Here is a 23,269-nt window from a genome sequence, read left to right as displayed (position 1 = left end):
TTTTGGCCAACGTTCAGGAATCGGGTTAGTCGGGGTAACTGTTCGGGTGCGGCGGCCATCCGCTCAGCCAATTAACATCCTAACCACGTCCGTAACAATTGGTGTCTGGGAGTGAGATTCGAGACCCGAACCCAATTTTTTATAACATCAAAAAAATTTGGTAAAAATTTGGAGCGGCCGAAATTTTGTTATCACATCCCAAATTGAATCGTGCCATGGATGGTCAAGGTGATCGGGTGCCGGTGGGGGAAATAGAAGAGGGGGTAGAATCGACCCAGGACCCCAGGGAAGAAGTGGGGAAAATGGAGGAGGAGAGCAAAGAAGGTGCGGTCGTGGGGGTTACGGGCACACGAAATGGCGGCCTCCCGTACGTGACGGCGACAGCCGAGCCCGCAGTGCCAATGGACTTTTGCCTATTTATGACGCATTGCATGGCATCTATGAAGGGTGACAGTAGGGGATAGGATGCAATGATGGCTACCCAGGGAATCGACATGAAAAAAAGGAGGAAGGAAGCAAGGGACAACCCGGAGGGATATCGGGAGCGAATAAACGATAGCATTAAAAAAATGGGGGAGTTCGTAGACGGCATGGGAGGCGGGAGAGGCACATCGGTGCACAGCGAGGTAAAGCAGGTCGAGAAGCGCTGGTTGAGCGAAGCGGAGAAAAGCGCGGGTACAATGACGGGTATAGAGATCGCGACCCGGGGTATGGGACAGCCGGCGACCGCTGAGGTAGGAGAGAAAATTTTATTAAAGCCAGCGGTCGTTGAGGCGAATAAAGAAAAAGTAGAGGTGGGTATAGTTGAAATTGAAAAGACGACGGAGGTAGCCCGGGAATTGGAGGAAGGAATGGAAATTGCTCAAAGTCCGTGCTCACATCACGATGCTGTGCTTAAAAATCCTTATAAAGATTTGCAGGTTTTGGTGCAGGGAGGAAGAAGAACCCCGAAGGTGAGACGGGCTGTGTGTGGTGCCGGGAGATTTTGTAAGAGGGGGTTTGGCGCGAAGAGAATTGTCGCGCGATTGGGGTCAATATGGCACCCGGGCGTTGGTGAAGGGTCCCGTGTGAGTGGAAATGGCGCGCGTGTGAGGAAAAAGTGTGCGTCGGCGAGTGGGTGTGTTATAAAGTGTGGGTGTGAAACCGAGTGCGAGCGAGAATGCACGTCGGGGTGTACGGAGTGTGACACAAGGAGTGAAAGCGATACGGAGTGTACGTGCGAGGGTGAGTATGACACGGAGAGTAAGGTGGTGGTGGAACGTGTGCGAGGAAGCACACCTGAGTTGGTTGTGGCGCGGGTGTGGGAGAGCCCATCTGAGCACGTTAGTGGGTGGATGCAAGAGTGCACGCCCATGGTGAGTGGTACGGGGTACGTACCGAGTGGGGAGAGTGCGCAAGACGATGCGTGAGGTGTGTTAAGGGAGTGTGCGAACGGCGAGTGTGCGCGAGAGGTGTGGTGTGTAACAGGGAGTGCGTTGGTGGAATGGATGGAGTGTGGGGGATGCACTGGAGGCATTGGAACGCCGGGCTTTGTGAGTGTGAAACGGGTCGCGTGGTGTGAGCCTGCAAGTGAAGCATCGACGTTGACCGGGTTAGCAGTTAGGGTGACGGATTGCGGGCACTCGGTGCGTGGCACGCTTTGTTGGATGCTGGGCCCCGCACGGTCGAGTCCGGGCCTTGTCGGGCGAGGCGACCGGTCCGGTTCAAGGGCGAGTGGGAGGAAGCGGTACGGTGCCCCCTGGTGGGGGCGGGGTTCCGACCGGGCGAGATTGAGTCATCGGCCCCGGGACCGCAAGGTTCCGAGCCGCGATGATGCGTGGAACCTCGGCCCGAGCATGCGTCCTCCCCAGAGTCGTGAATGCCGGACGGATCCACCTGCAGGCGACCAAACAACCCGCGTTCATTGCTCGGCTTTACGAAGCCGAGTTTAATGATGTGACGACGCACCGAGGCTAGGATATAGTGGACTGCGATGATGAGGACAGTGTTTTTGATCCGAAATTTTAAAAAAGTGAATAGAATTGGCAGTAATTGGAAAATCTTTGATTGGTTGCAATTGGATGAGCCAAATTGGTAGTGAGAGATGCCCGATGTGATGGGATGGCAACTTTGCCATCTCTCACAGCGGGGGCAAAGGAGCACTAGTCTTATGGGGTTTGGCAGTGAAAACTAGCCCGGGAGGGTTAGGATATAGTGTGTAGGGATCTAGAGAAGATGACCTTAGGTAACGGTAAGATTAGGTAGTGACAATAATACCTGTAGTGGGGACGCAGGTAGATTAGTTTGGATGATAATGACGTGGTATGTGCTTAGTTTAAAGGGAAGACGGGGAGCACTAAGTTAGCAGGGCAACAGGTAGTTCAGATGATGCCGTGTGTGTGGTTAAAAGGTGTGATTGCACAGGTGTGCAACTGAACAGGTGTATGGAGCAGTGTGTGAGTGAGTGATAGTGATGTGAGTTGTGCTGACCAAATGGTCCAGGAAGGAAGGAGGTGCAGGTGGCACTAGGAGTGATTGCACAGGTGTGCAACTACAGGTGAATGGAGAACAGGTGTATGGAATAAATGGTCTGGAGTATATGGAGTATTGGAATGGATGGTCGTGGAGTGAGTATGGTGGAAACTGTGGAGTGGAGTGGATGGTGCGAAGGTGTGGATGGGGGAAAGGAGGATGGACCCCATCACGAATACCCGGGGAGGGTAGTGTAAGAGTTAGGTAGAGGGTACAGGTAAATTGTGGTTGGATATTGGCATCTGTGGTGCGTGGTGGAAGAATGATGGTTGAATGGGTGCATTAGTGTTGTGGAAATGGCTGGGCGTGTAGCCTGTTAGTATGTGTAGTTGGTTGAGCACTCCACCACTGTGAGGATGTCGGCCAGGTGAGGCCGCAGGTGGGCTCTGGGATCCGGTAGAGTTGTTGTGGATGGGGCCCGAGGATCCGGAGGACGGACCCGGGTAGCCCAGTGCCAGAGGGCACCGAGGGGTGACAGAGCCAGGAGGGGCCTTCCCCAGTTAGATAGGTTAGGGTGAGGAGCTAGGTAAGCTCGGGTGGCAACTGCAGTGGTGGAGGTGTGCAGGTGGGTAGACCTGCTGGGAGAGCTACACGACTCAGCCCTGAAATTGTGCAAGGGCACAGGGAGTTGCATCGGGGGAGTGAGACCCCAAATTGAGGAAGCACCACAGTTTGGTCAATGGGAATTTGGTTCTTAAAACCGCATAGAGTAAGATGGCCAATGGTTTGGCAGGGAAAGACCCCGGGTAGTGTAAAGTGTGTTAATGTCATTTAGAGGATAGTTAGGATTAAGAATCTCCTCGCACCATCTACATCCACTCACCTGGGATGACGTACCTCCACACCATGCCATGGTTGTTTTTATTATTTTATTTTGATGCAAATGTTTGGAATGTGAGACGCATCATGACGTGGGTGTGACATTGTGCTGATGTTCCATCTCTTCCTCCTTATGAGGATTGATGATGAATTGGGTGATGGCAAATTTTGGTTCAAGGGATTGTGGTGACGAATTTGGTATAGAAGAGATATGGGGAGACGTGACAGTAGTGACGAATTTGTAAATGTGTAGATTGTTGTAAATATGGCGTAAGGGCAAGGGTAGAGTAGGTGACAGGGGGGGTGACGTACGGTAGGGACGAGCTTTTCTCCGCTCCGTCTCCATACGCACCTCGCCTTGCATTGCCTTTATTGATGTGTACCCTTGTGACCTTACCCCTCGCTCATCTGTCTTTTCCCCCCTTGTCTCCCACATGAGGACTGTGCGCCACTGGGCACCGAGGGGAGCGTGCGAGAGTCCGCCATTGGGCGCCCGAACCTCTCGCAACCACAGCTGTCTGCATCGATGCACCACCTTTGGACCACATGTCTGTGGCTGAGCACCACTTATGGACCCCATGGGTTGGGGCATGGCCCCTCTGCTGGAACCGGCCATGAAGGCCCGAGATCTTGCTGGCGGACCTTGGTCACAGGGCACCGATGCCCCACAGGTGAACCACACGTAGTCGGCCCTGTGGGCCATAAATAAATAAAATAAAAATGGACACGTTTTGGGCAAGTTTTATGTCCAAATAGGCCGCCAGCAAAGAAGATGACAACAACTGGAAGATAACATGGCCAGCAGAGGGAGCCGAAGAGCAAGACACCACCAAGGGTTTGTTTGGTTATTTTTATTATTGAACTGCAATGACTGTGCATCGATTGGTGCTTGAGGGTGTTTTGGTGCGTTTTGGGTGCTTCATGGTGCGTCGATGCAGAGCAGACTGTCTCCCCCCCAAAAGAACAATCACAGGTCCTGGGTTGCGTATTGTAAATAAAAGTAGAGTCATTGTAAATAATGCGCCCCCACCGTAAATGTATAGTTTGAAGACCAATCCGCAATTCGGTTAGCTGTGGGTGTGAAACTGTTAGGCAGGGTGCAACGCAAATAGCGGGACATATTTATTTGTGTTTTAAAATTGTCGCACTCAGGGTCAGGTTAATTGTAGAGGGAATTACACCTGCGTGTCACATTAAAGGTAAAATTTTCGGGCCGGGACGTCCCGTAAGAAAGGAGGGTGCAGTGTTGGGGATATGGGAATTGTGTGGGTAATCTGATGTAAATTTTCCCCTTTTTGTATGCTGTAAATCTTGTAAATATCACCCTCCAATAGTGTAAAGATCAAAAGTCGCCCGTAGTTAATCCATCGCATACACGTAGCCAATCTTAAATTCCCCTCGTAGTTATGTTCTTAATACATGTTAGTATAAGGCTCTGTGGCCCACTAGTTCATTACGTTGCATCAATTAAATAAGACAGGTCCCTCCGACGCCCCATGGCATCTTCCAAGTGCCAGGTTTAGCCACTTTGCTGCATTTCATCTCCCGTCCACTTTGCTGCATTTTGACTCCTTTATTCACTTTGCTGCATTTCATCTGCCGTCCACTTTGCTGCATTTGACTCCATTATGCACGAGGTAACCTCGGAGAAGAAAGGCGTGTCCCCACCTCGTCATAGAGGGGAGGAGTGAGTCAGCCCCACTCAACCAACCAAGAACAAGGGGTTGGACTTGGAGAGGGTGTGGAGAGAAACATTGAGTAGGTTCGCGAAGGTTCAAGGGCATGGCATATATAACCCGCATGACGACGCCCACCGAGAGATGCGCAAGGAGAGAGAAATACGTGCGACGATCGCGCAGGCAAGAGATCGGAGAGAGAGATGCGCAAGGAGAGAGACGCGCAAGGAGAGAGACGCGCAAGGAGAGAGAAATACGTGCGACGATCGCGCAGGCAGGAGATCGGAGAGAGAGACGCGCAAGGAGAGAGACGCGCAAGGAGAGAGACGCGCAAGGAGAGAGAAATACGTGCGACGATCGCGCAGGCAGGAGATCGGAGAGAAAGACGCGTCAGACGATTTGGAAAGAAGGGGAGGACCAAAAGAGCCCGAGGCGTACAGCGACAACCAGCCCCTGCCGCGTGCAACGAGATACGTGTGCCGACGTCGCCCTGCTCGCTCCCAGCCTGACAAGGACCGGCTTGCTGTGCGCCCTGCCAAGCCTTCCAGCTTGTGTTTCGATCTTCTCCCTCCAGCAAAAACCAACCTGCAATTTCCCCATTCGTGTACGTGAGTTTGTTCTGTGTGCCTTGTCCCTGGGTTAATTAAGACTGTTAATAGCTAAGCTAACGATTTCACTGTGTCACCTGCTTTTTTCCATTTCCCTGTATATCACCTTGACTGCTCCTTTTGCTTTAGTGTGTGTAAATAATAAATCCTGTTATTCCTCTGTACGTCTTCTTCTTCCTCTTCACATTCGGTCGCTTTAGAGGTTTCCATATTGAATATCTGTGGCGGGATTTTGGCCAACGTTCAGGAATCGGGTTAGTCGGGGTAACTGTTCGGGTGCGGCGGCCATCCGCTCGGCCAATTAACATCCTAGCCGCGTCCGTAACAATATAACAATATAACAATATATATATATATATATATATATATATATATATATATATATATATATATATATATATGGTATCTGTAATCTGGTTCTCCAACCTAATGAGCGACCTAATGAGCGCAGAGGCGACCTTCATATCATCAGTGGAGAACCGCCAGCAAGGTGTCCCATACAGCTGCTGCTGCACCTTGCTGGGAGCGATACGCACCGCCTGCCACGCGGTGACGTTATCTCTGGTAGCCACTCATCATATGGAGTCGACCTGGTTGCGGTTGGGAGTTACTAATAATGGTATCTGTAATCTGGTTCTCCAACCTAATGAGCGGACAACATGACGTCATCGCCATGCACGTCCGCCTTGCCTGCAAAGTTCCAGAGGAACCATCTAGCAGTGCGTCATTACGGATTATAAATACAGATACTGTCACAAGTGCATGAAAAACTCCAGGCCGACTCCATATGATGAGTGGCTACCAGAGATAACGTCACCGCGTGGCAGGCGGTTCGTATCGCTCCCAGCAAGGTGCAGCAGCAGCTGTATGGGACACATTGCTGGCGGTTCTCCACTGATGATATGAAGGTCGCATAGTGACTGATATAAAAACCGAAAGGGTCACAGAGTTACAAGTGTATGGAAAGCCTCACTGCGTTGCCCTGATGAAGCCCCAACAAGGGCGAAACCAGGTCGGTAACTGTGAGTTTTTCATGCACTTGTGACAGTATCTGTATTTATAATCCGTAATGACGCACTGCTAGATGGTTCCTCTGGAACTTTGCAGGCAAGGCGGACGTGCATGGCGATGACGTCATGTTGTCCGCTCATTAGGTTGGAGAACCAGATTACAGATACCATTATTAGTAACTCCCAACCGCAACCAGGTCGACTCCATATGATGAGTGGCTACCAGAGATAACGTCACCGCGTGGCAGGCGGTGCGTATCGCTCCCAGCAAGGTGCAGCAGCAGCTGTATGGGACACCTTGCTGGCGGTTCTACACTGATGATATGAAGGTCGCATAGTGACTGATATATATATATATATATATATATAAACAGACTTGGCATTTAATATGGAATATATATTTTTTCTTGACTTGGGTTTACTTTCTTCACTCAGTATATCAATCTGGTGAGTTTCTTTTACACTTTGGTGATTTATTTGTTAAAAGAACCATGTCACTGATTGTCTGTCGCAGCAAGAAGTCAACAACAGGATTATATCACAGGTGGCGTGGCAAAATGTACGGACAGGTGCATTTGATGATTGGCTTCACAGTCGGGTATACAAGGGTTGTTGCGTTCTGTATTTGTGGAAAACAACTGCTGCATGTCTCCAAAAGTTATTGCCGCTTCCTCTGGAGATGGTCCGTCAACTTGACAATGCTGTTTGTCATGGAGTGGTGGCTTTACGAAATTACGGCATGAAACAGCGTGCTATTGCTCGGCAGTATGGCATCACTCAAGGTCAGGTGTCAAAGATCCTGAAACGAAATGCTCAGAGGGGTGTCCCTTCTCCAATACCGAGGCCAGGACGTCCCCGCAGAACCACAAGGAGAGATGATTGCCAGCTGCACCGGTTAGTCCGCAATGGCCGTACCAAGTCAGCTAATCGGCTTAGGGCTGAGTGGCAGCAACTGACAAATGTGCCTGTATCCAGAAGGCTACTCAACCAACGACTGGTTCAAGCAGGCTATCGTGCCAGGCGTCCCATGAGAAAGCCACGCCTGACCAGACAACACCGCCAGCGCCGATTGCAGTGGGCCAGAGAGCACCGTCAATGGCAGCCAGGACACTGGAATCACGTGATCTTCAGTGACGAGTCTAGATTTCTGGTCTATCATCAAGATGGCCGCGTCCGAGTGCGCAGACAAGTGCATGAAGCCTACAACAAAGATTGTATAGTGCCAAGAGTCCAAGCTGGAGGTGGTGGGGTGACCGTTTGGGCTGCTTTTCATGAAGGGGGCAAAACTGACCTGGTTGTTCTGAATGGAAACCTGAACCAGTTCAAGTACAGGGCCATTCTGGAAGAAACATTGCTTCCATTTTCTCATGCAGCCTTTTGAGGAAACTTTGTCTTCCAAGATGACAATGCACGGCCTCATCGTGCTCGCATGATCCAACACTTTCTTGCTGACCGTGGTGTAGAGCATATGGAATGGCCTGCCATGTCCCCGGATATGAATCCGATAGAGAACTTGTGGGCAGAATTAACGGGTCAAATCGACCACTTGGACCAGCAGCCGACCTCTGTGTGTGAATTGCAGCAGGCTATTGTAACTGCATGGCAAGCGATTCCTGTCCAAACCTTGGCAAATCTCGTGAACAGCATGCCTCAACGTGTACGTGCTCTCCTGAATGCTCGTGGGGGTTACACGAAGTACTGAACTGTAATTTTACTGTCCGTAATCCCAGTCGTAATTTAACTTTTGTTTTTGTTTAAAAAAGATTTGGCTAATGTGCAAAATAAAGAGATACTTCTGGAAAACGTACAGAAGTTTAACACAGTACTGTCCATGAATTGAGTTCGATATCAGTTTACATCACTTTCAAGGATCAATTTATTTGTTTCGAAATGTCAAATGTGGTCTTTGTTTCTTTTAAAGGTCATATTAACAAAATCTAGAATAATTTCAACATAATTCCAATGAACTTTTGGTTCTAAGACATCTTGAAAAGTAAGTTCACCCCCACAAAAAAAAATTCCATATTAAATTCCATATTATATATATATATATATATATATATATATATATATATATATATATTTATATATATATATATATATATATATATATATATATATATATATATATATATATATATATATATATATATACAGTGAAACCTTGACTTACGAGTGCACCAACTTACGAGTTTTCCGAGATACGAGCCGTCGCTCGGGCGGTTTATTGCTTTGAGATGCGAGCCGAGATCTGAGTTACGAGCTAACGCCACCCGCCACCAAGTGGGTTCCGGTCACGTGGTTATCTTGCCGTGCAAGCATCTCTGCCGTATATCGCTGCTGCTTTGTTTTCGCATTTTGGTTATTTTGGAAAATTTCTTAGTTTTAACCATGGGTCCTAAGAAATTGAGTGCCAAGGGCAGTGCTGAGAAGAAGAAAAGGATGATGTGCTTGGATATAAAACACGCAATCGTCGAAAAACATGAGCGAGGTGTGCGTGTTGTCGACTTGGTGAGGCGGATGTGAAGGCAGCTGAAGATTTTATTATAACTTTTGCCGAACTGATAGAAGCCGAACGATACATCCCCCAGCAAATCTTCAACTGTGACGAGACAGGGCTCTTCTGGAAAAAGATGCCGAGGAGGACGTATATAACAGCAGAGGAGAAGAGCATGCCAGGCCACAACTTGTTCAGAGTGCCGGCGATAGCTCGCCTTCTCTTTGTGGAAGACACGGTGAGATCCTTAACATCCAACAACTAATGGGACGCAAACGGGGCGCCCAGTTTAGCGGTACACACATTGATGAATCACCCTGCCTGTGATTCACCCATGACAGGTTATAGCTGGGTCGGGATTCAAACCCAGGCTGGACAGTTTAGAGTCAAGTGTGCGTACCTCCAGTCCAGGCCATCCTGCCAACTTGTATGCTGCATACAGGTGAAATATAAAGCGCGAGATATTTTTATATATAGTGTATATTTAAAAAAAATTGGTGTGGTTTTTGGCGGGCTGGAACGGATTAATAGCATTTCAATGCATTTTAATGGGGAAATTTAATTTGAGAAACGAGCAAATTGAGTTACGAGCTCGGTCACAGAACGAATTAAACTCGTAAGTCAAGGTTTCACTGTATATATATATATATATATATATATATATATATATATATATATATATATATAGATATATATATATATATATATATATATATATATATATATATTCCATATTAAATGTATTAATATATATATGTAATATTTAAATGTATTAATATGTAATATATATTTATATATATTCCATATTAATATATATATTCCAGTATATATATATTCCAGTATATTGTTGTGGATATGAGGATTGTGTTTTTTTTATTGTGTTGTATTAGCTATCTATAATTCCAGTAATCTCTGTGTGTATGTTTGTATGTTTGTATGTTTGTATGTATGTATGTATGTTTGTCTGTGACCGCTGTTTCTCGACAACTACCGGTCCGATATACTTGAAACTTGCCAGGTATATTGCTGGGGACCCGAGGATGTGCCTTTTCAAGGTTTGAAATTAATCGGACAAGTAGTTACCGAGCTATGGCGATTTAGCCGTTCGCCGTTCGCTTTGGCATTGCGAATGGACCAAACCATTTCATGTAAATAGAGGGGGGGGTTCTGTGGTCGTTGCGAATGGACCAAACCATTTCATGTAAATAGAGGGGGGGGATTGTCACCGTACTCGCAAGCCGTTCGCCGTTCGCTTTGGCGTTGCGAATGGACCAAACCATTTCATGTAAATAGAGGGGGGGGGGATATAATTTTAGATATATATATAGTACGGGCATATATATAGTACGGGCATGCCCTAGTATAGTAAATTGTTGTAAATATCACCCTCTGTAAAATGTAATGATTCCTTGTAAATACCTCCGTAGTGTAAAGGTCAAAGGGTGTCTCATAATTAGTCCATAAAGCATACACGTTAGCCAATCATAGAATACCCCTGTTCAATAGTTATATCTTTATTATGTGTATTAGGGTAAGGCCTTGTCTTCCATTAAGATGACACTCCATTGCACCAAGTGAAATAGATAGATTCCCTTCATTCTTCATTCCCATTCCCAAAACCTCCATTTCCCCTTTCATCATTGCCAAGCCTCGATTGCCAATTACATCCCCTCCAAAACCACCATTGAACATGTGCTCGGGTCGGGGAAGAAAGGCGTGCCCGCCCGTCATCAAGGGCGGAGCCAGAGGGTCGCGCGACCAACCAGGGCTGAGGTGAGCACACCGATGGGCGTGTCCTGAAGGCCGGCGGCTTGATCGCCGGAGGCGCTATAAAAGCGCGCGCGCAAGAAGCAAAGGGGTGGCGTTGAGTTGTCGATGGTGAGGAGTGATTGGACCAAGAGAGAGAAAGAGTGGTTGGACCAAGAGAGAAAGAATGGTTGGACAGGGAGACGTGCAAGAGTGTTGTTGAGTTGAGGGTTTGGACCAGACGAGTCAGACGAGTCCTGGCAAAGCACGCGACGTCCACAGCCGTAGCAACAGCAGCAACAACAGCAGCGTGGGGCCTGAACGGCGGTTTTGAGCAGGGCCGCGAAGGAACGGCGGCTGCTAAACGCGCCGATCGTGCTGCAGGACCCCCTTGGACCTTCCTCTCCCTCCAGCCATCCACCTCCTGCCTTTCCATCCTCTTGTGTACGTGAGTTTGTTTTGTTTGTTCTGTCCTGGGTATTAATTAAGCCTGTTTAGATAAGCTAGCGATTTTCACTGTGTCTCTAATATCTTCTGTATATTATTTTCTTATCTTTCCTTCTCCTTGGTTTTTTTTGAGCCTGTAAATAGCAAATAAATTATATTCGTATTTCCAACCTTTTTGTCTGCTTCTTCTTCACATCCGTGTCGCCTTAGTCTTTTCCCTATTGAATATCTGTGGCGCGATCCGGCCAACGTTCGGGAATCGGGTTAGTCGGGGTAACTGTACGACCGCGGGGCCATCCGCTCGGCAAACACAACATCTTATCCGCGGACCGTAACAATATATATATGTTTCACCCCTGTCTTGTCTGTCTGTTTGTTACTTGCAAAATCGAAGATTTTTCAAGTACAGTATATTTGTCGGTTGTGTTTGTGGTTCTGTCTGTCTGTTTGTTTGTCTGTCACCGGCCTACAGGTCACAATTTTCAACCGATCTTCACGAAACTTCACCAAATTATAGTTAGTCAAAAGCAAGAAGCCTATTGTTGTTGGGGTCAATAGGTCAAAAGGTCAACATAGGCCAAAGGTCACCAACTTTTTTAAATTTCTAAAATCCTCAATTTTCATCCGATTGACTTTAAATTTGAAGAGAACTTGCATATCTGGTCACTGAATTCAACCACCAAGTATTTTTTTAGGTCAACATAGGCCAAATGGTCAACATAGGCCAAATTGCTAAAATCCTCAATTTTCATCCGATTGACTTGAAATTTGAAGAGGACTTGCATATCTGGTCACTGAATTAAACCACCCAGTACATTTGAGGTAAACATGGGCCAAAAGATCAACATCGGCCAAATTTCTAAAATCCTCAATTTTCATCTAATTGACTTGAAATTTGAAGAGATCTTGCATATCTGGTCACTGAATTCAACCACAAATTATATTTTAGATAAACATAGGCCAAAAGGTCAACATAGGCCGAATTTCTAAAATCACCAATTTTCATTTGATTGACTTGAAATTCTAAGAGGATTTACATATATGGTCACTGAATTCAACCACCAATTATTTTTGAGGTCAACATAGGCCAAATGGTCAACATAGGCCAAATTTCTAAAATCCTCAATTTTCATCCGATTGACTTGAAATTTGAAGAGGACTTGCATATCTGGTCACTGAAGTGAACCACCAAGTATTTTTGAGGTCAACATCGGCAAAAAGGTCAACATAGGCCAAAAGGTCAACATAGGCCAAATTTCTAAAATCCTCAATTTACATCCGATTGACTTGAAATTTGAAGAGGACTTGCATATGTGGTCACTGAATTCAACCACCAATTATATTTGAGGTCAACATAGGCCAAAAGGTCAACATAGGCCACATTTCTAAAATCCTCAATTTTCATCCAATTGACTTCAAATTTGAAGAGGACTTGCATATCTGGTCACTGAATTCAACCACCAAGTATTATTGAGGTCAACATAGGCCAAAAGGTCAACATAGGCCGAATTTCTAAAATCCTCAATTTTCATCCAATTGACTTGAAATTTGAAGAGGACTTGTATATCTGGTCACTGAATTCAACCACAAATTATATTTTAGGTGAACATAGGCCAAAAGGTCAACATAGGCCAAAAGGTCAACATAGGCCAAATTTCTAAAATCCTCAATTTTCATCCAATTTACTTGAAATTTGAAGAGGACATGCATATCTGGTCACTGAATTCAACCACGGATTATATTTTTGGTAAACACAGGATAAAATGTCAACATAGGCCAAATTTCTAAAATCACCAATTTTCATTTGATTGACTTGAACTTCTAAGAGGATTTATATATATGGTCACTGAATTCAACCACCATATATTTTTGAGGTCAACATAGGCCAACATAGGTCAACATAGGCCAAACTTTTAATATCCTCAATTTTCATCCGATTGACTTGAGAATTGAACAGCATTTCCACATTGAGTCACTAAATAGGGAAACTAACTATTTTTGAGGTCAAAAGGTCAAAGGTCAACTCAAGGTCAACCTTCGAAAATCATCATTTTTCATCTGAAAAATCGTCACTTTTCATCCTGTTGACCCGAGTGCTGTTGACCCGAGCTTTGATCAAGATTGTAAATTTTAATCTTCATGAAATGGACAATTTGCTGTATCAATGGAAAAAGGGGGGTGGGCGTATTTTGCAAGTATCGTGCTCCGCATGACGTCTTCTTGTTTGTTTGTTTGTTTGTGAGCAGGATACCTCAAAAAGTTGTGGACGGATTTGGACGAAACTTGGTGGAGAGGTTGTGTGTGTGTGACAAGGAAGAATCGATTCGATTTTGGTGAAGATCCGTATCCGGATCCAGCTAGTAGAATTATTGTTAAGTGATTCTTCACCATTGGGAGATAGGGCCAAAAACAATATATAGCAGGATATCTCAAAACGTTGTGGATGGATGATTTGGATTAAATGTGATTTTCTGGTCTACGCTGGGATACAAAACGTAAACTATTCACCTGGCTGAAGTATGCTCTCTACTGAGTGCTGTTATAGTTTATTTATATATTTACCCTGCACTCGCAAAGCGAAAGGCAGGGAGGGTTAAGCATTTGGGTATGTACGTACGTGTCTGCATTTTAAAAATTCATTTTCTCGGCAACCATTGATCCGATTGACAGGAAATTTTCACCATAGGAGGGACTCCTCCTGTAGAATATTTTTTGTGAATATTATGACGTCACAGGTCACGTGGTATGGGCGCCATCTTGGAAAATTTTTTGCACCTCTACATCTCAAAAACCGCTGCACAGAAATAATTGAGACAGGTCTCATTGCAAAGAACTCTCCATGTGGAATAACATATGTGAATGATGACGTCACAGGTGCCGTCGTTATGACGTCATAATTCGACAAGTAAAAAACTTTATCCGATCAGGATGAAATTTCTTGAGCATCTTCTCGGTATAAATTGATGCAGAAATAAAATTAGAATGACGTCGTAGGTCACTTGGTTCGGCCGCCAATCCCGCCATATCGTTTTGAGTGACAAGCCTGAAAACAACTAAAATCCAATTTTATCCAAAACGACTGAACAGATCGAGGCCAAACTTTGCAGGCAGAATCGCATACCCATGACGAACAAAAAAGTCATCGGGCATGACGTCATGCGCCACATGGTTTTGGAGTTATGACGTTTTTAAGCATAAACTTTAAAAAGCTGATCCTATCGAGGGGAAACTTCACAGATGTGTTCAGCATATTAGTCTTCTAAAATGACCTTTTGGAATTTGCGATAGGTGACGTGGTTTGGCAGATATAAATAATTAAACAAATATATTTAAAAATTTATAACTCTTGAACCGCTTCATTGATCGACGTGAAACTTTGTATTATAGTAGAGGTAATGAATTGTAACAAGTGTGCAAAATCAACATGATTGGATGTACGGTCTGGAAGCTAGAAGTTGTTATTGCGTGAAGAAGAAGTCTTCTGGAGTGGGCATGGAATTAATTATCACACTGCACATGACTAGCAGGCACAGTACGGAGCAACTTCACGGGGTCATTTTGACCTCAAACAAAATTCTGATTTCAGATTTGTCAATCGCTGAGGTATATTAACACACCACCAAAACAGATTTGGCAAAATTCCGACGATTTTTTGACGAAAATATAACATTTGTGTCTGCATTTCAGTACAGTAAAGTGTGTGCCGTGTCAGCCATATGGGGATTAGGTGTTGTAAACAATGACGTCATTGGTGCCATAATTATGACGTCATAATTCGACAGGGACAACGCTTCATCTGATCAGTTTGAAATTTATTGAACATGATCTATGCAACAATTATTTGGAGAATATAAATTTGTGATGTCATCGCTCATGTGGTCTGGCAGCCCTATTGGATCCCAAAAAAAGAAACGTTCAAAAATAGAAGAGTTGGCTCACACCAAGTTGACTGCGCAGGGTAAGTATTCTATGAATACCATTTAGTTGTTCATTTGTTTGTTGATACAGGGTGTTCCAAAAAGACCTTGACAACTTTGGTGGTTAATATTTTTAGTACCACCAATGATACGGTGATACCCTTTAGTTGTCCCCCGTCGCTCAGCGGAGCGAAAGGGGGACTATGGCTTTCCCCTCCGTCCGTGTGTCCGTCCGTCCGTGCGGGCGTGCATGCGTGCGTGCGGCGTGCGGGCGTGCGTGCGGGCATGCGTGCGTGCGTAAGCGAAGGACCGCATTCGAATTTAGTGTGTGGATGCAACCCACGTCAAAATCCAAAATGGCCGCCGCCATGTATGTCTGATGCCATGTATGTCTGAACATTGTAACCTGCATATCTTGAAAAATAAGCGAAGTACCAACTTCTAATCTGGTGTGTGGGTGTATCTAGGCATAAGGAAGAACGCTATTGAAAATTGGGTCGCCACGTCAAAATCCAAGATGGCCGCCGCCATGTATGTCTGAACCTTGTGAGATGCATATCTTGAAAAATAAGCGAAGTACCAACTTCTAATTTGGCGTGTGGGTGTATCTCGGCATAAGGACGAACGCTATTGAAAATTGGGTCGCCACGTCAAAATCCAAGATGGCCGCCACCATATATATATCTGAAACTTGTGAGCGAAATATCTCGAAAAATAAGCGAAGTACCAACGTCTAATCTGGTGTGTGGGTGTATCTAGGCACAAGGAAGAACGCTGTTTAAAATCGGGTTGCCACGTCAAAAGCCAAGATGGCCGCCGCCATGTATATGTCTGATGCCATGTATGTCTGAACCTTGTAACCTGCATATCTTGAAAAATAAGCGAAGTACCAACTTCTAATCTGGTGTGTGGGTGTATCTAGGCATAAGGAAGAACGCTTTTGAAAATTGGGTCGCCACGTCAAAATCCAAGATGGCCACCGCCATGTATGTCTGAACCTTATGAGATGAATATCTTGAAAAATAAGCGAAGTACCAACTTCTAATGTGGTGTTTGGGTGTATCTCGGTATAAGGAAGAACGCTATTGAAAATTGGGTCGCCACGTCAAAATCCAAGATGGCCGCCACCATATATATGTCTGACCCTTGTGAGCGAAATATCTTGAAAAATAAGCGAAGTACCAACTTCTAATCTGGTGTGTGGGTGTATCTAGGCACATGGAAGAACGCTGTTTAACATTGGGTCGCCACGTCAAAATCCAAGATGGCCGCCGCCATGTATGTCTGAATCTTGTGAGAAGAATATCTTGAAAGATAAGCGAAGTACCAACTTCTAATTTGGTGTGTGGGTGTATCTCGGCATAAGGAAGACCGCTATTGTAAAGTGGGTCGCCACGTCAAAATCCAGGACGGCCGCCACCATATATATGTCTGAACCTTGTGAGCGAAATATCTTGAAAAATAAGCGAAGTACCTTCTGGTGTGTGGGTGCATCTAGGTATAAGGAAGAACGCTATTGAAAATTGGGTCGCCACGTCAAAATCCAAGATGGCCGCCTCCATGTTTGTCTGACCCTTGTGAGCGAAATATCATATCATAGCATGTTTTCTGCGTGTTCCACTTTGTCAACTCATCACTTCCCCGACGGGGGACCTAGGCGTAACGCTTGTTTATATGATAAAAAAAAACTCACAAAGATATGTGCACACCATGAATGCACTTTAATGTGAGCTCCGTTTGTCAAGTGCAGGGTATCAACTTGGTACACAAGTTATTGTCATGTTCGGCTCAGCATGTTTGTGCCCAGCAGTTTGTATGCAACTTTGATCCGAGACCGAACATTCTGCACGTTTGCCAGCTTGGTGTTGCAGACAACATCTTTGACAAACCCCCACAGAAAAAAATTAAGGGGGGGGGGGTCATTTCTGGTGATCGTGGGGGCCAGGCGGTTGGCCCGTCTCGGCCAATCCAGCGACCTGGAAATTTTCATTTAGGATGGCTAAAACGACTAAAGCAAAATGAGGGGGAGCGCCATCCTGTTGAAAAATGATATCGGGTTGCAGGTCTTCAATCTGTGGGAAGGAGAATCCTTGCAACATATTCATATAAATTTTTGTGGTCACTGTATCCTCCGCAAAGAAAAACGGACCCACCTAGCGGGCACAGAGAAGGCCACACCACACATTGACCTTTGGATTGTCGCAATTGTGTTCAATGACCACGTGGGGTTTTTCAGAGCCCCAGGTCCTCACATTGTGCCGGATGACCTTCTCCGATGCATGAAAGCAAGCTTTGTCTGTGAACCTGACCTTTTCAGGTAATCTTCATCATCCTTTATGCGACTGAGCATTTCCAAAACAAAAGCCTTGCGTTTTGGTCCGTCATTTGGTTTGGGTTCCTGCAGAATCTGCACCTTATTGGCATAAAGCTTCATTCTTTTATGCAAAATCCTGTTTACAGTGGTGGTTGGTAGGCCCAGTTCTCTGGATGTGCATCAGATTGATTTTCTAGGACTTTGTTGAAATGATTCAGCACTCGTTCAACGTCTGCTGCACCTGTGATTGGTCGACCTGTACTTTTCTGTTTCTGACAACTTCCAGTCTCCTTAAACCTCTTGGTATGCGGGTGTCTTCTGATACTTCATGGAGATGGATGCCCCTGCCTTGCATAACACCAGGTCACCTGTGGGTAAGGTGTAGTACCTGTCAGCCCCCCTTACCAGGGTAACGGTCTGCAGCCATGCGGTTTAAATGGCAGATGGATCTGCACATCTGGTGGATGAGAGTCCAGTCGACTCCAACAGCACGGGCGAAAGAGGGTGAATTCCCCAATGGACAGCAGAGAGACGGAGAGGAGTGGCGACACCCCCGTCTATACCACACACTTACCCGTGTGTACCAGACATAGAAAGGTAATGTCATAATTGCCCGAGGAGACTCGACATCATCAAACCTCTTGTACTATTCTCTGATACTAGTCCATAATGGCGGATTCCTTCCATACCTTGTGCGTAAATTATGCTGAACTTGCGTGCCAGATCTCGTCTCGATTAACTAACTATTCGACACATTGAGATTTCTCCTGTGGAGTCGCCATTTTCCTTTACATTAAACCTCCAGACCTGTAAGTAAAGACAATTTTTAAATGAGTTTTTGTATCATATAAACCAAAGGGTATCGTTGTATCATTTGTGGTACTAAATAGATTAACAACCAAAGTTGTCCAGGTATTTTTGGAACACCCTGGATGTTGTTCAATAATAAATTTTAAAAATCCAACCAAATTTTGCATGTTGCCTAAGGGTGGGTACCCCAAGTATGGTTTCTGTCTGGATAGCACATCTGTGGGAGGAGGGACCACGGTGGGTGGGAAGACCCCATTTCTCTCTATGTAGATGTGTATGGTATAGCGCCACCCAGTGGTATCCGATATTATAAATCATCATCTTCTTGTATAAAAAGTTTTAACAACTTCATAATATACATTACAGTGATGTTTAAATCTGAGTGAGAATAATTCAACATTTCAAAATGTTTAATTTCATTCATTTTAACCAGAGGTTCAAACCAAAGAATCCAACACTGAGCTTTGCAGCAAAGCAGAAGTGAGTTTTTTTTTCGTGGCATATATGAGCAGCAAGAATGGTTTATGAAGTTGAGGTTATCTGACTTCCAAGCAGATGCAAGATGACCTCAGGCAAATGATAGGGTGAATCGAGCAGAATGTTTGTGAAGTACAACATCTCGTCTTTTGATTAAATCCATCAGCAAAGTGATGGGTAAAATGCCTCGTTTTAAATACAATCTCAAAGTACTTAATGAAGAAGAAAAATAATAGAAAGTCATATTATCCCAGTTTTTAGTAAAGATCATGCAGCTGGTGTTGGCAATGTGTCTTGTGGATCATGAGGATGGCGGTGGGTTACTATTCTTCTTTGTATTATTATTATTTTTATTATTATTAATTTTATTATTATTCTTATTCTTTAACAACCACAATTATTCCCTTGTTCTGGTGGGGTTGGCCGTGGGAAGCTTAGCCCAAATCTTTCTTCTTCTCCATAAAGAGTGAGGTCCAATGGTACCAAGCTCTTGCCCTGCCTTGATTACGATACTCCCCCACTTCCCCCTGTCCTCAGCCAACTCTCTACAACCAGCCCAAGTTACTGATGTCACTCCTCACAAATCCTCCCATCTCAACCATGGTCTACCTCTTTCCATCCTGCCTTGCTCCCTCAACCTATCCGCTCTCTTTGCCACTCTCTCTTCCTGCATCTGCACCCATCTCGGCCGGCATTTCATCAATCTCAACACATCAAGCTCATCTGCACACCAATCTCCTCCCTCAGTCCATCCATTCTCCTTATATCCAACCTCTTCACTCCCACAATCCTCCTGACCCAGTTGTTCTCGCAAACCTGCAGCCTCTGTTGTTGTCTCTGTCAATACCACCATTTCCAGACCATAAAGGTAGGCCAGCAATACACACGACATTAGAACCATGCCTTTTAATTTCCTTGATATATTTGTCTGTAATTACTCCCTCCACCCTCCTACATGCATTTGTACCCACCTGAATCATTCTCGGCACCTCTGCCTCTGACCTACCACCCCTGATCAATGTTCCACCCAGGTACTGAAACATATTTCCCTGTCTGATTTCCTTCCCCTCTAACCTGATATTAATTTATTTTCTCTGCTGTCAAACCCACATCACCTCAGTCTTCTCCATGCTCATCTTCAACCCATGCTTCCCAAATGCCTCCTTCCACTCCCCCAGTACTTCCTGCATCTCCTGCTTCCGACATTCCCATCCATCTCAGTGTCGCCATCACTATCTCTCTCGGGACAGTGTTGTAGGCCTTCTCCAGGTCCACACATCCCAATGTCATTTCATCTTGCACTTCCAACCTCTTATCCCCAACCCTTTATAAACCCCTGCTGCTCTTATCCCATTTATATCTCCACAGTCTTTCTTATCCAGCAGTCCAGAATCCTCTCCAGCACCTTTGTGACATGACTTAGGCATGTAATGCCTCTGTTCTTCCCCAGATCTTGAACATCGCTCTTCCCCTTTCATATCGGCACAATTAACCCTGTCCTCCAATCCTCCAGAAATCCTTCTTCATCCTCTTCAATGCTGTCCGCACCTCCTTCTCAGTGATCTCCACAAACTCCCACACTATGGGATCTTTAACCCTTAGATGCAGTCGTAAAATAAAGTTTTGCATCCAGAAGTGGGTAATTAGTGACCCTGAGTTGTCAGGCTTTTATTGTTGCAAAAAAGAAAAATCAAAAGTAAATGCAATTATCTTTTTATATTCTTTGTGGTGTATTCTTTGAATATTCAACAAATTAAAAAAAAAAAACATTTCTCCACCCTTCAATGCATTCCTGGGTCTTTTAGACCCAGCCTGATTTTTGTTTCCCTATAACTTTGTTATAAAAACATTTTTTATGCATGCCCTTCCATATATGCTTCAAATAAAGGGTAATACATATTCCGATGTTGGTTTTTTTTTTTTGGTCTTTCAGGATTGTTATGACGTTTTATCAAAAATTTGACGTTTATCCAGATGTGGGTACTTATTGACCCGGGCTAAGAATGATTGGTTTATCACTATAACAATACATTTTTACACATGACCTTTCATATGTGCTTAGAATAAAGGGTAATACATATTCCTTTGTGTGTATTTAAAAAAAAATTTTTTGCCACCCCCATCCCCTTTACAGGAACCCTGTGTGTGTGTGTGTGTGTGTGTGTGTGTGTGTGTGTGTGTGTGTGTGCGTGCGTGCGTGCATGCGTGCGTATGTGTTTTGTCCCAAGCTATCTTACACACCCTTTAGCCACGGGACTCAAACTTAGCAGAAAGAACGTTTTCTCCTCCAGAATTGTTTTGCCATATGACCTTCCCCCCTCGTGAGTGTGTATGGGGCATGGGGATAGTAGGGTGTGTGTGTGGGAGGGGGTGGGGAAAAGATGGCAATAAATAAATAAAACAGAAATGCATTCCAATAGCATTTATTGCAAAATGGCATTGGCAAAATGTCAAAAATGTAAAACCAAAAAAGTTCAAAAACAAAAAAACCTATTTCATGACTCGCATGTATTGCACACAATTTTTCTGTGGCCTTTGCACACGTGTGCATCTGCTGCTAATCATTGTTGTCTTTTTGTCTTTCTTCGAAGGGCATTGTGTCTCTTTGCATGTGTGTCTCCAATGCGGAAATCCCCCTTGGGGAAGGGAGGAAGTTAAGTCACTACAATCATCATCATGTGATCCTTAGTCCCCCTGGCAGGTTTGGTTGAGATTGGATAAGTAACGACCGAATGTATCACGGTCAGACAGACTGACATCTTTTTCTTTTCAGTGACCTCTGCTGTTCTCCAGATGTCTCTGGTGTTTGTTGGATGCCAAAAATCTCCAACAATTTCAAGACCCTTCCTGGAAGCTGGGGATTTCCATGTATCCTGTCGACCAAATGTGATTTGACGAGTTCAAGGACAAGTTCTTTCATGAACAAGCGGCGTTTGTGGGTCACATTAGGCAAATAATGTGGGTGTTGTAACGTAAACAGGATGCATGCATTGAGGCAAGCTACATCCATGACGTTATGCCACAACACCACAGGCCACCTCCTGCTTTGGGGTTTACACGAGTATGTGGGGACCATCTGATCCATCGTGTCCACACCAGCTTTTGTTCTGTTGTAATACTGGATAATTTCAGGTTTCTTTTTCGTTATCTCGTCTTCGTCAATGGCATTGTCGTGGTGTAACGTGCTGAGAAGAATTAGAGCTTTTCTTTGTTTTGGCACATAGCTGACCATGGTGATGTTGTCCCTGAATCCAAATACACTGCTGTAGTGCTGTCGTTGCTTATTGGCTGCCATCACCGGTGGGATGTGAGGTTTATTTTTTCTGAGTGTGCCTACAAGTGTGAGTCCTTTGGTGAGCAGCTCCTCAGCCAGTGGCACACTCGTGAAAAAATTGTCCATCGTCGCATTTCTTCCTGTACCCCTAAAATCAGCGCACAATTTGTGACAATATTGTGTGCCAAATTCTTCTGCACAGGTTGACAAGGCTGTCTCCCTGTGTATGCAATTCCCATCCAGAGCATAAGCTGTCTTGGAGTCACAAGCCCAGAAAACTTTCAGCCCATATTTAGCTGGCTTGCTCGGCATGTACTGAACGAAGGAGCAACGTCCTCTAAACGGTATGAGTTGTTCGTCAATTGTTATATACTCAAATGAAACGAAGCTCTCCTTACAGTTTTTGAGGAACAGGACCCAAATGTACCGGAAGGCCACCATTCTGTCCGCATGAAGGCGAGTGGCTCTTGTATGTTTGCTATCAAAGCACAAATAGCGCTGGATGTCTTCAAAGCGATAAACTGACATCGTCGCGTGGTACATAGGGTTACACAAGTGCGCGCTGAACAGTTCCCTTATGGGAACGTCCCAACTCCTCTCATAGCCGGCCAGCAAGTTCAAGCTAAAAAAGGAAGCCTGAAGCTCATTTTCAGAGACTTCACTTGGAACCAATTTGAACCTATGAAGCGACCCAAGCTGGGATGCAAAGGTGCACAGTCAAGTGCTATTTTGCAGCGATCCTGAAAGAAAAAGAAAATAAAACACACAAAGGAATACGTATTACCCTTTATTCTAAGCACATATGAAAGGTCATGTGTAAAAATGTATTGTTATAGTGATAAAACAATCATTCTTAGCCCGTGTCAAAAAGTACCCACTCCTGGCTGAACGTGAAATTTTTGATAAAACATTATTACAACAATCCTGAAAGACCAAAAAATAAAACAAACACATACGAATATGTATTAACCTTTAGTTGAAGGATATATGGAAGGTCATGCATAGAAATGTTTTTGTCACAAAGTTAGAGCAAAACAAAAACCATGCCGGGTCAAAAATTACCCACTTCTGCATCTAAGGGTTCATGTCCACCAACTTATGCCGGCAAACGGGATGACCAGTGTAATGTCAATCGGAGGGATGGCACACATTGATGAATCACC

At 44.9% G+C, this 23,269-nt stretch overlaps 1 protein-coding gene across 1 annotated transcript in view; it reads left to right on the top strand.

Annotated features, from left to right (window-relative positions):
• The window catches only part of LOC137422357 (endophilin-A2), a 101,019-nt gene that overhangs the window by 66,364 nt on the left and 11,386 nt on the right, over positions 1-23,269 (top strand). The window lies entirely within an intron of this gene.

This window comes from Myxine glutinosa, chromosome 2, assembly GCF_964187855.1.
Source record: "Myxine glutinosa chromosome 2, kmMyxGlut1.1, whole genome shotgun sequence".
Lineage (NCBI taxonomy): Eukaryota > Metazoa > Chordata > Myxini > Myxiniformes > Myxinidae > Myxine > Myxine glutinosa.
This window is presented reverse-complemented; position numbering and strand designations above follow the sequence as displayed.